Source organism: Ambystoma mexicanum, chromosome 3p (assembly GCF_040938575.1).
Source record: "Ambystoma mexicanum isolate Mex_15411 chromosome 3p, UKY_AmexF1_1, whole genome shotgun sequence".
NCBI classification, from domain to species: domain Eukaryota; kingdom Metazoa; phylum Chordata; class Amphibia; order Caudata; family Ambystomatidae; genus Ambystoma; species Ambystoma mexicanum.
In genome coordinates, this window is record NC_090925.1 from 660,009,633 (window position 1) to 660,025,620 (window position 15,988).

Consider the following 15,988-nt stretch of genomic DNA (forward strand, 5'->3'; position numbering starts at 1 on the left):
ATTTTCAGACAAGTCCCACCACCAAACCACCAAAACACATTGCCAACAACACATGTCCTACTTTCCTGCTTTCCCACATGTGTCCTGATGAAAACGATACCTAACGTGTGAGGGTGCACCTACCTGGGTGTAAAGGGAAAAGGCTAAACCACTGGTACCCAAAGGTTTCGACAGAGCAGATTTTGCAGGAATTTGCTCTTGCGGACAACCTTCACATTTGGGCCTGTGGTTTTGCAGCCACCAAGGAAAACAGGGTACCCCATGCATTTCTGAAAATAAGACATCTGTGGAAATCCATAGAGGTCTGACTTGTGCGAATCGCCCCAGAATGTATTACCCACAAGCCCTGGCAAAGTGCAAAATTTAGGAAACAACCCTCAATTTTCAGACAAGTCCCACCTCCAAAACACCGAAACACACCACCAACAAAACATGTCCTACTTTCCCGTGTTCTCACAGGTGTCGTGACGAAAATGGTACCTCACATGTGTGGATGCACCTACCGGGGCACAAAGGGTAAAGGTTAAACCACTGGTAACCCCAAGTGTTTCAGCAGAGCAGATTTTGCAGGAATTTGCTCTTGTGGACAACCTACAGATTTGGGTTTGGGGTGTCGCAGCCACCTAGTAAAACAGGGAACCTCATGCATTTCCAAAAAGAAGACACCTGTGGCAATCCACAGAGCTCTGACTTGCGCACATTTCCCCAGAATGTATTACCAACAAGACCTGGTAAAATCTGACATTTGGTTAAAAAAACAGAATTTTCAGACATTTCCACCACCAAACCAACGAAACACACAGCCAACAAGACATGTCCTACCTTCCCGTGTTCCCACATGTGTCCTGATGAAAACGGTATCTCACATGTGTTGGTGCACCTATCTGGGCGCAAAGCACTGGTAACCCCAAGTGTTTCGGCAGAACCAATTTTGCAGGAATTTGCTCTTGTGGACAACCTACAGATTTGGGTTTGGGGTGTCGCAGCCACCAAGGAAAACATTGAACCTCATCCGTTTCTGAAAAGAAGACACCTTTGAGATTCCACTGAGGTCTGACTTGCGCGAATCAGCCCAGAATATATTACCCAGAAGCCCCAGCAACGTCCAAAATGTAGGGGAAAAAACATAATTTTCAGACATTTTCCAACTCCAAACCACGGAAACACACTGCCAACAACACATGCCCTACCTCCCCGCGTTCTAACCGGTGTCCTAATGAAAACAGTACCTCACATGTGCGGGTGAACCTTCCTGGGCACAAAGGGAAAAGACTAAACAACTTGTAACCCCAAGTGTTTCGGCACAGCAGATATTGTGGGAATTTTCTCTTGTGGACAACCTGCAGATCTGGGCCTGGGGTGTCACAGCCACCAAGGAAACGATGGAACCCCATGCATTTTTTAAAGGAAGACACGCATGGGAATCCACAGAGGTCTGACTTGCGCGAATCACCACAGAATGTATTAACCACAAGCCCTACCTCCCCGCGTTCTAACCGGTGTCCTAATGAAAACAGTACCTCACATGTGTGGGTGAACCTACCTGGGCGCAGAGGGAAAAGGCTAAACCACTGGTAACCCCAAGTATTTCGGCAGAGCAGATTTTGCTGGAATTTGCTATTGTGGGTAATATACAGATTTGGGCCCTGGGTGTCGCAGCCACCAAGCAAAACAGGGAGCACCATGCATTTCTATAAATAAGAACCCTGTGGGAATCCACAGAGGACTGACTTTTGTGAATCACCCGAGATTGTATTACCCACAAATTTAGGAAAAAATACACGATTTCAGACATTTCCCACTAACAAACTATCAAAACACACAGTCAATAACACATGTCCTACGTTCCCACATTCCCACAGGTGTCCTGATGAAAACGGTACCTCACATGTGTGGGTGTACCTTCCTGGGCACAAAGGGAAAAGACTAAACAAATTGTAACCCCAAGTGTTTCGGCACAGCAGATATTGTGGGAATTTTCTCTTGTGGACAACCTGCAGATCTGGGCCTGGGGTGTCACAGCCACCAAGGAAATGATGGAACCCCATGCATTTTTTAAAGGAAGACACGCATGGGAATCCACAGAGGTCTGACTTGCGCGAATCGCCCCAGAATGTATTAACCACAAGCCCTAGCAAAGTCCTGAATTTTCAGACAAGTACCACTTCCAAACCACTGAAACACACCGCCAACACATGTCCTACTTTCCCGTGTTCTCACAGGTGTCATTACGAAAACGGCACCTCACATGTGTGGATGCACCTTCCTGGGCACAAAGGGTAAAGGCTAAACCTCTGCTAACCCCAAATGTTTCGGCAGAGCAGATTTTGCAGGAATTTGCTCTTGTAGACAACCTACAGATTTGGGCCTGGGGTGTCGCATCCACCAAGGAAAACAGGGAACCCCATGCATTTCTGAAAAGAAGACAACTGTGGGAATCCACAGAGGTCTGACTTGCGCGAATCTCCCCAGAATGTATTACCCACAATCCGCGGCAAAGTCCAAAATTTAGAAAAAAAACCCTCAATTTTCTGACAAGTCCCACCTCAAACCACTGATACACACCGCCAACAACACATGTCCTACCTTGCCACAGTCTCACAGGCTGTCCAACGAAAAGGGTACCTCACATGTATGGGTCCACCAACCTGGGCGCAGATTGGTAAAGACTAAACCACTGGTAACCCCAAGTGTTTCAGCAGAGCAGATTTTGCGGGAATTTGCTCTTGTGGAGAACATACAGATTTGGGCCTGTGGTGTCTGACTTGCGCGAATCGCCTTGGAATTTATTACCCACAAGCCCCAGCAAATTCTGAAATTTAGGGGAAAAAACAAAATGTTCAGACATTTCCCACCTGGAAGTTACTGTTACAGATTTCTCTCCATATAGGGATTGGCACACTGCTGGGCCTACCTGTTTGGGTAAACGCTGTAACGCAGTCCAGCCAGAACACCAGGACCTTTAGGGGCGATGTCCCTGGCCTTGGACATTTGTTTCCCTTGTGTGTCTACCATCCCTAAACACAGCAGCAGTCCCAGGGAGCCCCTGCAGGGTCCCTGTCCGTTCCCGGAGGGAGAATTAATAATGGAGTCCAGCCAGAGCTCAAGGATATTGTGGGGTGATATCCCTGGCCTCGGGTGGCTTTCTCCCATGTTGGTTGAACATCCCCAAGCCCGTCAATTCTGGGGAGCCCTGGCAGCGTCCCCATACCTCCCCCGAGTGATAATCAGTAACGCAGCCCAGCCAGAGGTGCAGCCTGTACTTGGGGATGGTCGACCCACATGGGAGACAGGTTTGCAAGGCCGGAGACATCACCTCCAACCATCCTGGATTTCTGGCTGACCTGTGTTATAGTTGTTCCCTCTGGGGAAGGGCTTGGACCCTGCCAGTGCTCTCTGCAACAGCTGAGGACAGTCAACCCACATGGGAGACAGCTGTTCAAGCCGAGGGACATCACCCAACCATCCTGGAGTTTTGGCTGGGCTGCATTACAGGAGTACCCTCTGGGAATCGATGGGGACCCTGCCGGGGCTCCCTGAGACAGCTGCTGCACTTGGGAATGATTGCCACATATGGGAGACAGTCGCCCAAGGCTAGGGACATCACCCCTGACTCTCCTGGAGATCTGGCTGCCCTGCGTTACAGCTTCTCCCTCTGGGAACAGATTTGGACCCTGCCAGGGAGCTCTGGAATGGCTGCTTGGCTTGGGGATGGTCAACCCACATGGGAGACAGCACCCGAAGGCCAGAGACATCACTCCCGAACATCCTGAAGTGTTGGCTGGGCTGCTTTACAGAATTTCCCTCGGGGAAGGGATGGAGACCTTGCTGAGGCTCCCTGGGACAGCTGTTGCTCTTGGGCATGGTTTCCCAATATTGGAGACAGTTGACTAAGATCAGGGATATTCCCCATGACTATTCTTGAGCACTGGCTACCCTGAATTACAGTTTCTCCCTCTGGGAAAGGTTGGGGACCCTGACAGGGCTGGGGAGAACACCTCTGACCATCTTGGAGCTCTTGCTGGCCAGTGTTACATCTTTTCTCCACCAGGGAGCGCTGGCAGTGTACCAATACCTCCAAGGAGGGAAAAGGCTGTAACACAGCACAGCAAAAACTCCAGGACGGCTGGAGGTGATGTCCTCGGCCTTCTGCATCTGTCTCCCATGTGAGTCTACCGTCTCCAAGCAGAGCAGCAGTCCCAATGAGCCCTGGCATGGTGTCCGTCCCTTCCTGGAGGGAAATTCTATAATGCAGGCCAGCGCAGAGCTCCAGGTTGGTCAGGGGGTGCTGTCCCTGGCCTTAAGCAGCTGTCCCTCATGTTGTTTGACCGTCCACAAACCCACTAGCGGTTCCAAGGAGCCTCGGCAGGTCTGCATCCTATCCAATAGGGAGAAGCTGTAACACAACCCGGCCAGAGCTCCAGGGTTGTAGGGTGCCATGTCCCTGGGCTTGGGCGGCTATCTCCCATGTGGGTTTAACGTCCCCTCCCCAACAGAATTTCCAGGGAGGCCCGTCAGGGTCCCTGTCCTTTCATGGAGTGAGAAGCTGTAATGCTGGCCAGCCAGAGCTCCAGGATGGTCGGGGTGATATCTCTGCCTTTTGTGCTTGTCATCCATGTGGGTCGACGGTCCCCAAGCCCAGCCTGCAACTCTGGCTGGGTTGCATTGCAGATTTTCCCTCTGAGGAAGAATGGGAAACCTGCTGGGGCTCACCAGAACTGCCGTTGGACTTGGGCGGCTGTCTCCCATGTGGGTTGATGGTTCACAAGCCCAGCGGCAATTCCAGGGAGCCCCGGCAGGGTCCTTGTCCTTTCCCCGAGGGAAAAGCTGTAATGAAGGCAAGCCATTCATAGGTGATGCCTCAGGCCTTCGGCGCCTGTCTGCCATGTGGGTCGACTGTCCCCAAGTCCAGCAGCAATACTGGGGAGCCCAGGCAGGGTCCCCATTCGTCCCCAGAGGTGAAATCTGTAACGCAGCACAGCCAAAGGTGCAGCCTGGGATTGTGGACGGTCAAACCACATGAGGGACAGCCACTCCCAGGGAAAAAACAATGTGCTGCTGGCATTGCCTGACCCTGCAATTGTGTTCAGCCCAACAAAATACCTCCCCAGACTGCCCACTCCCGCCAACACCACCAACAATCCAGCCCCAGTCCCACCCACCCCACTGAAAATGGACCTACTTGTAGAATAAATAAAAAAAAATACTCACATAACGTTGCAGCTCCTCATGTAAAACAAACCTGTAAACAAAACAAAAACATTAATTACCTATGGTCAGCACAGCAAAGACAAATCATAACTATCATGCTCCAATCACTGCACCCCTTTCAAGCCATCCCTGGTGGCCTAGTGACCCTCACCCCCCTGTAAAAACACATTTTCCCCTTCCTTGGGACAGTTTGCTAGATTGCACTAGCAATCTGCACCCAGGGAGGGCTTAATGGGATGCCCCTCCATCCATTTAGGGTGGGGGAGAGGTCCACACCCCTTTACAGTACAAACATAAGTGGTGGTTTAGTGTGACTCCTACTCCCACCAACATTTTTTTGTGTTTTGTTTTGTTTTGCCCTGTCACTAGTGGGCAGATGGGCACATTAGTTTGCCCATCTGCCCCCAGTTTGGGCAAAACATATTGTCCCATGCTTTGGGGGGGGCATTGCAAAGTTCTCGGGTGGCCCTCTGCCCCCACTCCAAATGGATGGGGGAGCATCTCATGTAGCCCTCCCTGAGGGCAGATCACACGATCTGCCCCCAGGGAGGGCTACATGAGATGCTCCCCTATCCATTTGGGGTGGGGGAGAGGGTCACCCCCTTTACAGTGGAAACATCAGTGGTGGTTTAGTGTGCCCCTCAACTCCCACCAAAAACATGTTTTTCTTTTTCTTCTTTTCATTTTGCCAGGGTAAGCAAAACGTATTGCCCCATGCATTGGGGGCTCAGGGAGAGAGGGCCACTTACATAGTAAGCAGCTCCGTCACCCCCCCAACTTCAAAAACAGATCCCTGGTGGTCTAGTGGCATTGCTGGGTACAGATCTAGAGATCCACACCCAACAATGCTGCAAGGAAGGTGTGTTTGGAAAGGGGAGAGTCTCCCCTTTCCAACGTGATCTCCCTCAATCTCAACAGAACAATAATGCTTGAGATCAAGGTAGAGGAAGGTAGAAACCTACCTTCTCTTTCACTGCCACAGCCGTAAATGGCTGCAGCTGTGAAATTTACTTTCAGTTTCACGTCAGCGCGCATTACACGCGCTGACGTGAAACTGTAGGAAATCAAACCCCTGGGCTGTGAGGAGGAACATAGTCCACGAATTCTATTTCACTTTTGTCAGATCGTGATCACACTATCTTACCATAGAGTGCTGGAGGCAATACTTAATAGCCCCTTTGTCTAACTTCTCATGTAACATTTTTTATGTTAACCTTAATACAATTAATGGCTGGTGGCAGTAGTTACTTTTTACTACCGTGGTGTGCCTTTACCCAGGAAGCGTTCGCAAGCTGCAGTAGAGCACCCTTGGATAACATTTTTGTCAAAATGGCGCTGGTATTGTTTTTTCGCCATTACTTGTTGTTTTGTCCTTCTTGAGATTTACTCTGTGCGCCAAACCAGGTTTGGTCCCTTTGTTTGTTTTATCTTTGGCGGGCTTCATGAGTGAAACCTGGCCCTTGGCTCCAAGGTGTCTGATGGGGGCAGGAAGTGAGGGAGGTGCCTGAAAAACCCTGTGCTTAGTCTCCTAGGACACAGGAATGCACTCCTTGGTGATTGGCCGGCTGGCTGTCTGGCAAGGACAGCCACCCTGCTGGGTGATTGACAGCCAGGCTGGAATAAATGGGAGAAACCTGGATAAAAGGCAAGGTTTTTGGCTTGAAAGGCAGAGTCGACCACTGGACGAAGGAATCCGAAGAAGAACTTGAAGAAGACACCTGCTGCAACTCCTGGACCATTGGTTTGCCCGGTGAAGCCCTGCTGCTTTGCTGAAGCTCCAGATTTGCATCGACAGAGAAGCCCCTGCAAGGACGACTTGAGTTGGTGGGACCAATCAACTCCAAAGTAAGCCACCTGAACATCCATCTCAGAGCTCGTTGAAATTCCACACAGTTGCTGCTGGAACAGAATAACCAGGGAGAGGAACAACAGATTGTGTGTGTTGCTTTTAAGCTGGCCAAGAGCACCAGGAATATCCTCCAGACTCCCAGGAAGCAGGACTGACCAAGCCTGAGCCCCCTCAACAGAGTGCTGGACCCGAGATGAAAGGAAAGCCCACCTCCACAGCCAGGAACCGCATTCAGCAGAGCCGAGAAGCTGAAACACTGAATTGCCACTTGTAAGAAGGGTATATGGATACAGTTGTAATTAGAAATAAGAAATAGAAACAAAACAAAATAAGAAATAAATTAAATCGAAAACCATTTTTCTCTATTTATTGTCATACAAGAAAAAGCTGAGAGCTCAAGTTACAAGGTTACTGTCTTTCTACAAGAATGCTTATTGATTTCCTCATAAGCCTGAACAGCCTCAGACTTGGTAACCACAGTGCAGCCCAGCGACACACATTAAAAACAAAAAAACAAAAGAAAATGAATCTTAACGGAAGGCTCGCCATAAGGTTGTGTAAGGCTGAAAAGTGACACTTGGACCTTAAAACCAAACCACTTGTAAGATGATAGCCGATTGCTGTCCGTAATCACTCCATTGCAGTGCAGGAGTCCCCAGGAGCCCTCCCTCTGGTCCCCATGACTGAGGCCCAGGAACAACAGGATTTGCAGAGCTGCACAGGAACAGAGGTCATCTGCTGCTTTTCCTCAAACTAAAGGTACTATAAAGTCTAAGAGAACTTACCTCTTGTTGTAGATTTGTTTCTACTCTTCACAAGCCTAACAGCTTGTGGCCCTACATTGCGTCTTCTTTTTCACTAAAGCTGTCTAAAGGCCTTATGCAAGGACTTTTCTACTTAACTGCAAGAAGTGCTTCAGCTACATAGGCCCTCATTACGACCCTTGCGGAAATCGGAAAACGATGGCGGAAATGCAATACCGCCATCGAATAGCGCTCGGTGCGACTATGACCCGTCACCGCAAAGTACGAAGGCATTAGCGACACCGTAGTGAACGCCAACGCTAACTGCACCAAGTACGCGCGCGCGCGCCATGCCAAACCGTAAATACCACCATGGCGCAAGGGTACGCGAATTCCGACCCTAGCGGACATGCACCTAACGCCATCAAGCATGGCGGAAAACACCATTCCGCCATGGTGAGAAGTACGGCATCGCGAATCAACCGTAAACGGCCCCACTGAATGCCTGTACACCGCTCCCTGCCCACAAAGTACAAGTCCCCGTAGGTGCAATGAAGTCACAATGCAACCAGTGAAATGCACAAGTCACCCATGCATGCCAACGAACAAAACATTCACAAGAGGGGCCAATGGGAGCTGCAGGGCACAGATGGCACGAATACAGAAGCCATTCCAATGGACATGACCACAGTCCCCCCCCCCCTGAAACGCACGCAAACACAGGCACCTCTGACCAGCAATATTCCGAAAAACACATCATTCCACCAGTCCACCTGGCTGACCGGCATCTGTTACACAAAACCCAATCCCCCGCCCCTGAGCATGACAACATCCAAACAGTAACATTGCCAGCCCCCATCCCTGACCTCACTGGGCTCCGTAGGCAAACGCGCCCAGCACAGTACCACGCGACTATACTCCGAAGCCGGAACCCAATGCAGATCTCCCCACAATACATCGCTCCCCAAATAGGAATATGCCACATCACTCGCAAAGAAGAACGCCACACGGCCCATATCAGAATAGTAATTTAATGCACAACTAAATCACCAAGCTCATACAGCCATTAGTCCATGAACTCCAAAACACATATCACCATCGTGGGCTGCATCCGCAAGGAATGACCAGCTACTACTTGTGTGACGCCCTGTTCCATCATGGTACACAGAGCCACATTCACGTACGAAAAGGCAACATGGAAGCGCACAGAACCGCAGGCCCGTCCCAATGGGGAGGCACTAGTCCAGCCGAAATGTTGCTCCGAGCCACTAGTACTGCGTAAGGGCATGTGGCCCATTGGCGATCGTCCCATAAGATCGTAATGCTGCTCCACTGATTAACACGAAGCAGCAGGTGTCGGGAGTAAACGCCATCTGCAGGAGTGGCATACAGATGGCAGTGGCAAAAGGGGAGGAGATACCTGTCAACCAAAAGAAAAGAAAAAGAACAGAATGGCCATCAGAACTACATTCGAACAACTCACTTCAATGATCACACTAAATCCACAGGCATATGCATGCTAGCCCACTCCAAAGGATCATCACCCCCCCAAAACCACTTGCGACTCATAACTATCCATATCGAGGTCTAAACAACATCACAAACGAGTGTACCTGTGCATGCGTCTGTCAAAACAGATTTCATCTGATGGAAATGTTAACGTGCATGGACACAAGTGTCTGAAGGCGCGTCGAGACAGGGAGGGCTCAACAAGGCCAGATAGACGATGGTCCCACTATGGCAGCCCTGCATCACATAGCGCAGGGGAGGCGGATAGATTCCAAGAAGCCCTGTACATGGCAAACCCTGTATCAAATCACCTGCCCATGCATCCATTCATCATTCCCTCATCCTGTCATGAAAACGCCTGAATATATACTCACAAAACATTCGAAATTTCCATTGAGTCTGTGCGTTATGCAGCCTGCAAAATCCACAGTGCCCCAGCCCGTAATTCCAGTGTTGTGGAGTTACATGTATTTGGGAACGACCGGCCTCATCGGCCACGTCACTATTGCGCATCCCAAACTATTCATATCAATCATTGCTTCCTCGCCATGGCCCCTGTCTCAAGGACATTAAACAATAGAACGTTATATTTGCAGTCAGACCTGTGGGCATCTCCTCTCCGCTAGCTGAATACCGAAAGCGCCGGCCTTCGAATTCCTCATTTGCAACATCACGTCGAAAAGGCATCTGTGGCCGTTTGAAACCACAAATTATTCCAGCTAGTGCGGCTGTGTGTGAAAATGGCAACTGCCATCACCCACTAATCGGTCGCCCCGCCCGTCGTTGCAACTCGGTACAGTGATGCATGAGGGCCCACCGTTACTCGAGTACTACGTTCCACTGACCCATCACAAGTCTGTTCGCGACTGCAAAGATTGTATGTGAAACAATGGGACCATAGCCGATTGTACATATCAACAAATGTTACACGGCCATCGGGTACAAATACATGATTGCAATAGCAAGATGCCATTCCTCGATTCGCAGCGTTGTGTGCGGGACGTGCTCGCCCAAAGGGGAGAGCAGCTTGCACAGGTGGAATGAATCACCACAGGTGGAGGCCATACAGCCTGAAAACACATAAAATGCACACCCAGTCTCCTCCCACAACCACACCCACTCCGAAATGCTACCGGCAGGACTCGCGATGTTAGCCCTGGGGGACTTGATAGCACTGCAAGTACTGCAACTCCAAGAAGTAGACGAACACCAACTACAACCGGCCGCGCGGAGGAGACGCAGGAGGAGGCCAAGGCAGGGCCAGCAAGGGCCGCCAGCACAGCCACTACCACCACGCAGGCAGCCCGCAATCCCACACCTCCGAGCACATCCGTTCAACCTCACTGATGAGCAGATCCACACCCTCTACCGTTTGGACCGGGACACCATAGCCGCCATTGTGGACATGACACAGGCTGACCTTGTCAGCATGATAGATAGCCCAACCGCCATCCCACCCCTACTGAAGGTGGTGTCTGTACTCCACTTCCTGGCCACAGGCACCTACCAGCACACAGTCGGACAGTTGCATGGCATTTCTCAGCCACTGTTCTCACGGACACTATTGCAAGTGCTCGATGCCCTCCTGCAGCATGCAGACGACTACATCTCTCTACCACGCTCGGAGCAGGAAATTACCAACACAAAAGTGGGATTCCATGCACTTGCCGGCATACCGGGTTGCATTGGTGCCATCGACTGCACCCATGTGGAATTGGTCGTCCCACATGCCATGGAGGCCCAGTACCGCAACCGAAAACAATTTCATTCCCTGAATGTTCAGATGGTGTGTGACTCCAACAGGATCATTACACATTGTTGTGCCAGATTCCCAGGATCAACCCATGATTCTATGGTCTTGAGGAACTCTACTATACCACGCTACATGGAGCGACACGCAGGGAACAGATCCTGGCTACTCGGTGAGTCTCATTTCATGCATGATGATGTGGGGTATGTGATGCGGCAATGACCTGGCAGGAAGGGGGGGGGGTGTGCGTACGTAGCAATGGCATTCCACATCTTACGTTTATCGTCCACATACAGGTGATGCTGGGTATCCACTGAAGAGATGGCTCCTCACACCAGTCCGGAACCCACGGGACCAGCAAGAGGAGGACTACAACCATGCCCACTCACGTACCCGTGTAGTCATTGAACAGGCATTCGGCCTACTGAAGGGTCGTTTCCGCTGCCTCAGCAGGTCTGGCGGGGCACTCCTGTACCGCCATGAGAAGGTTGCTAAGATGGTCATGGCATGTGTCATGCTCCACAACATGTGCGTACGTAGAAATGTGCCCATGCCCCCTGACGCAGAACTGCAAGCACCTGATGATGGTCATGATGAGGGTGGGGATGTGGCAGCACCTCAAGGAGTCTGCGAGGCACCGGAGGCCCGTGACATTCGTCAGCATCTCATTGATGCATGCTTCTAGCACTCACGCCTGGTGGCTGATACATGGACACGGGACTCGTGGCACTGTGTGTGTCTGGTACATGCACAATATGGACTGTACGCCTATGATGGCCTAGTACACAAAGATCATTGTCCACACATCTCATTGGTTGATCGTGCACTGTTTATGGCATATGTGATATCATGTTGAACACCCTATCGACCCGCCACCCTAGTGAGCCCAACACACCCCCTCCACCCTCCTACCTCCCCCCCGAACACCAGTGTCCAAAGATGCTCATTGTCAGTGGGCTGTCGCTATTGCAAGCCCCCTCTGCGGGTGTCAGGGGCACCCCTGCCTGTGGAGCGCAGGTTCCTCCCAGATCTACGTTGGGGGCTGCCCTGGACGGAACTTGCAACGGATGATGTCTCTGCCTGCTCACGTCCATGCATGTCCCTAAGGGTTTGTGAGAGCTCAGTGAGCACACGGCGCACTGCGGCAAGTTCGGCACATACGTCTTTGGACGTCGCATGCAGTTCCCCCCTCAGGCTCTCGGTGCTACTCTCCATTTGTGCCCTTAGTGTCTCTGTACTTCTCTCCATTTCTGCCCTGAGTGTCTCAGTTGATGTTTCTATGTCTGCCTTAGTGCCCCCACATTCATCGGCATGGTCCTTGAGGAGCGTGGCCAGTTGCTGCTGTTGCACGATTAACTGGTCGAGGGACTGTTGCCTCTGCTGGGCCATGGCCATTTGCGGGGGTGTCACAGCGGGGCTGTTGACCTCATGTTGCCTTGCCACAGGGCTTGTGGGGGATGGCCAGTCGTCGTCTTGTGGGTGCCCCTGCGTGGTATCCTCATGTTGTATGGGATGGGACAGACAGGGGGAATGGGACAGGTCATGGATGGATCTGACTTCGACATCCCCGTCTTCTGTGTCGGAGCATGCTGCCATCATTGGGGTGTCACCTATGGTGCTGCTGCCACCAGAGGCAGTGCCTTCTGTGGCATCCGTTGGGGGGACCTGTGGTGGTGGTGTTGTGGGCATGCTGGCTGCTGGGGTGCCTGTTGATGTTCCCTCCTCTGTGCTGCCACCTGATGTGTGCTGCTGCCGTGTCTTGATGCGTGCAGCTGAGGTGGAGGGTCTTTGGCCGTTGGTCTTGGCCCTCTTTGCAGGTGCGCTGGTAGGGGTGTCCTGATGCTCGTCGTTTGGATCAGACCCTGTGGTGGAGTAAAGGAGGGCGAGGGTTAATAATGGGTCTATGGGTATTGGAATGGCATTGTATCACATGCATTGGGGTGGTACCTGAGGGTGATTTGGGTCGGGGCCTTGGAGGTGCTTTCATTTGTGTGTGGAGTGAGGGTGCAGTTGTTTGGCAGCCTGCAGTTAGGGTGTGCCTGCTGCACGTGTAGTGGGTGTTTTAGGGGTTTTTAATTATTTATGTATTTATTGTGAGTTTTTAAGAGCACTATCAGGGCGATGTGTGTGGACGTTCTCCTGGACATGTGTTTCTGTTGCACTATGTGGACACATGGTAGTTCACATGATTGGACATTGTGGATTTAGCATAGTTTTATCTAGCCCACCTACCTGAATCTTCGGATGTCTGCACTCCTTTCTCCATCCCTCCGACTCCCTCTATGCTCTCCATTCCGATGGTGGAGGCACAGATTTCTTCCCAGGGGGTCAACTTGATGGGTGATTCTGGACCTCCCCCGGTGGCTGTGGCAATGTTGCGGTTGGCAGAGAGTATGCTGCGGACGCGTATCCGCAGGTCGTCCCATCGCTTTCGGCATTGCTGTGGGGTGCGGGGTGCGGTCCCCACCGCACTTACCCGCTGTGCCACCATAGCCCATATGGCCTTCTTGTTCGCAAGTGCCGTCCTGGTCATTTGCGTGGAGAAGACGACGGCAGCATTCTCCTGGAGGGTCTCTGTTAGCACGGTGAGTTCCTCACGGGAGAAGTGGACCTGCCGCTTGCGGTCGCACGCTTTCTTCGCTACTTTTCCCATTTTTCTTGGTTTCGCTAGGGTGGATGACGGGTTGGGGTGTGTCTCGGGGTAGTGTTTTTGTTGTGTGGTTTTTGTGGTTTTATAGGTGTACGGCGGGATGTTTCCCGTTCCGGGCCCATGTTTTTACTTCCGTTTCCGTATGTTTCCGGTCACCGTACTTTCCGGTAGGCGCACTCTGCGGTGTCCGCTGTGATGGGTGGCGGTATTGCACCTAGGGCGACGTACGGCGGCGGTGTGGGCCGTTTTGGGGTCATTTCCGCCATCGCGGACTTTGCACTTCCGCCATGCCGTGGTGCTCGTGCCCGATGGGTTGGAATGGGCCGCACTTTGCTCCTTCGTGCAATGGCGGAAACGCTATTTACGCTGTTGCGGTCCGGTCAGTCACTTTCCGCCAGGGTCGTAATGAGGGCCATAGTCTTTTGCCTATTGACTTTGGCCTAATGTATTTCTAGTGAAAAACTCTTCTCGCCTCTGACATTGAGGAGGGTTGAAAAGTATATACCTGCTTAAGAATAACTGTGATCTCTTGTGTATTCTAATAACCTTTGCTTTAACCCAACTCTGACTATTCTAAATGCCAAACAGTAACATATCAATTTCCACAGTGTCCTAAACAATTGATGTCACCTGAGGGTGTAGGAAGAGTCTGTGTGGCATCCCAAATGGGTGCTTGCTGATTTAGAACCTAAGAGTGTGTGTTTTCCGAAGGTATTTGTGTGTTGCTAAAATATTGCTGCCTTCTAAGACAACTTACTTGAAATTACTAGTAAATAAATAATTAATTGTTTTACTAAGAAACCTTGAGTTTAAGTGTTTGTTTGAATACTTGTCATTGTGAATCTTTGTGTAACTGATATACTGCTCACATTGAACTCTGTTGAGTAAAGCCTGGCTGCTCTACCACACTACCAACCTGTTTAGTTCAGACTTATACCAAAGGTTGGGTCCTATTGCCAGGAGGCTAAGGTTGTTGTAGTACACCATAAGTGTGCTACCCCAAATCTTTACCTAACAGTGATCATTCCAATAATGATGCTCATTCTCTCTTCTTTGTGACAGTGGGCCTCATTATGAGTACGGCGGTAGCCGTGCCGGAAAAAACGGCAGGCTGCCGCCGGACTGGTAATTCCATTCCGCCTCTGTGATTGCCGGAATCATCGGGGCATTACAACCCCGGTGGCCCAGTAATTCTGGAGGTGGAATTATGTTAAGCCCCATTCCCATGGAGTCGCATAGGACTCCATGGGGATGGGGACCATGTAAACACCGGTTTCGTCTATGACAGAGCCGGTGTTTCCATGTCCGCATGCAGGTGGGTGGTGTTACTTCCGCCAGGAGTGACACCTCCCGCCTGCAGGACTCGGAATCAGCCGGTCCAGAAACAACAGTTGGGGCGGATTTACTGCCACCATTGTTTCCAGACCGGCTGTCTTGTAATGAGGCCTAATATTATAATATATTTCTTATGGCTGGGACGAGTATGACCATACCAGCACTAAATTGCTGTCCCCCTCCTGCATCTCAATTTTTTCCTATTACCTTATGCTCTAAGGGATAATGCCCTAAGGTTTTCTAGTCATTCAGGGTCTGTTCTCTCTCTCTCTCTCTCTCTCTCTCTCTCTCTCTCTCCATCTTGGTCTCTCATGTTTCTTCAATGCCTTTTCCTCTCCTTCCTTTTCTTTTTAAGATAGCTTTTCAGTATTTCCTATACCGGCTTGCTAAGTGTTTGCCGGTGCAAAGTAATTTCGGCATTGTTTCTGGGACCCTCAGGCTCTGTTTCTCTCTTTCTCCTTGCTGCAGTTTGTATCATATCTCTCTCCGCTTCTCGCACTATAATTCATTCATTCACTTTGTCATTTGTTATAGCACCTTTCACCATAATTATGGTCCCGATGTGCTTTTGGGTTAATGCCCACCGACAGATCGGAATCCAGAAATGTGGGGAAAGTTTGGGAGGTGCAACTAGGCATGGGTGCATTTCAGCCATTATAGTTATGAGAGGGTGGCTAAGAACCTGTTAGTCACCAATGTCTAAATGGAGTGTGTATGGGCGCAGCAGAGAAATGTTATGAACTAAGGGGGATTGTGTTTAAGGTAATAGAGAGGTATGTGGGACGCTACCGTTCAACATTTTGCCGTTAAATGTAGCCATATAGTTATGCAGAATTTCACAGGAAAAGTTTGAAGAGTTTATTGTTGTTGTACATAGCTATATTCGGCATAAAAACCATAAAAGCATCTTCATATAACATAAGAAAGACACAATAGCAAGC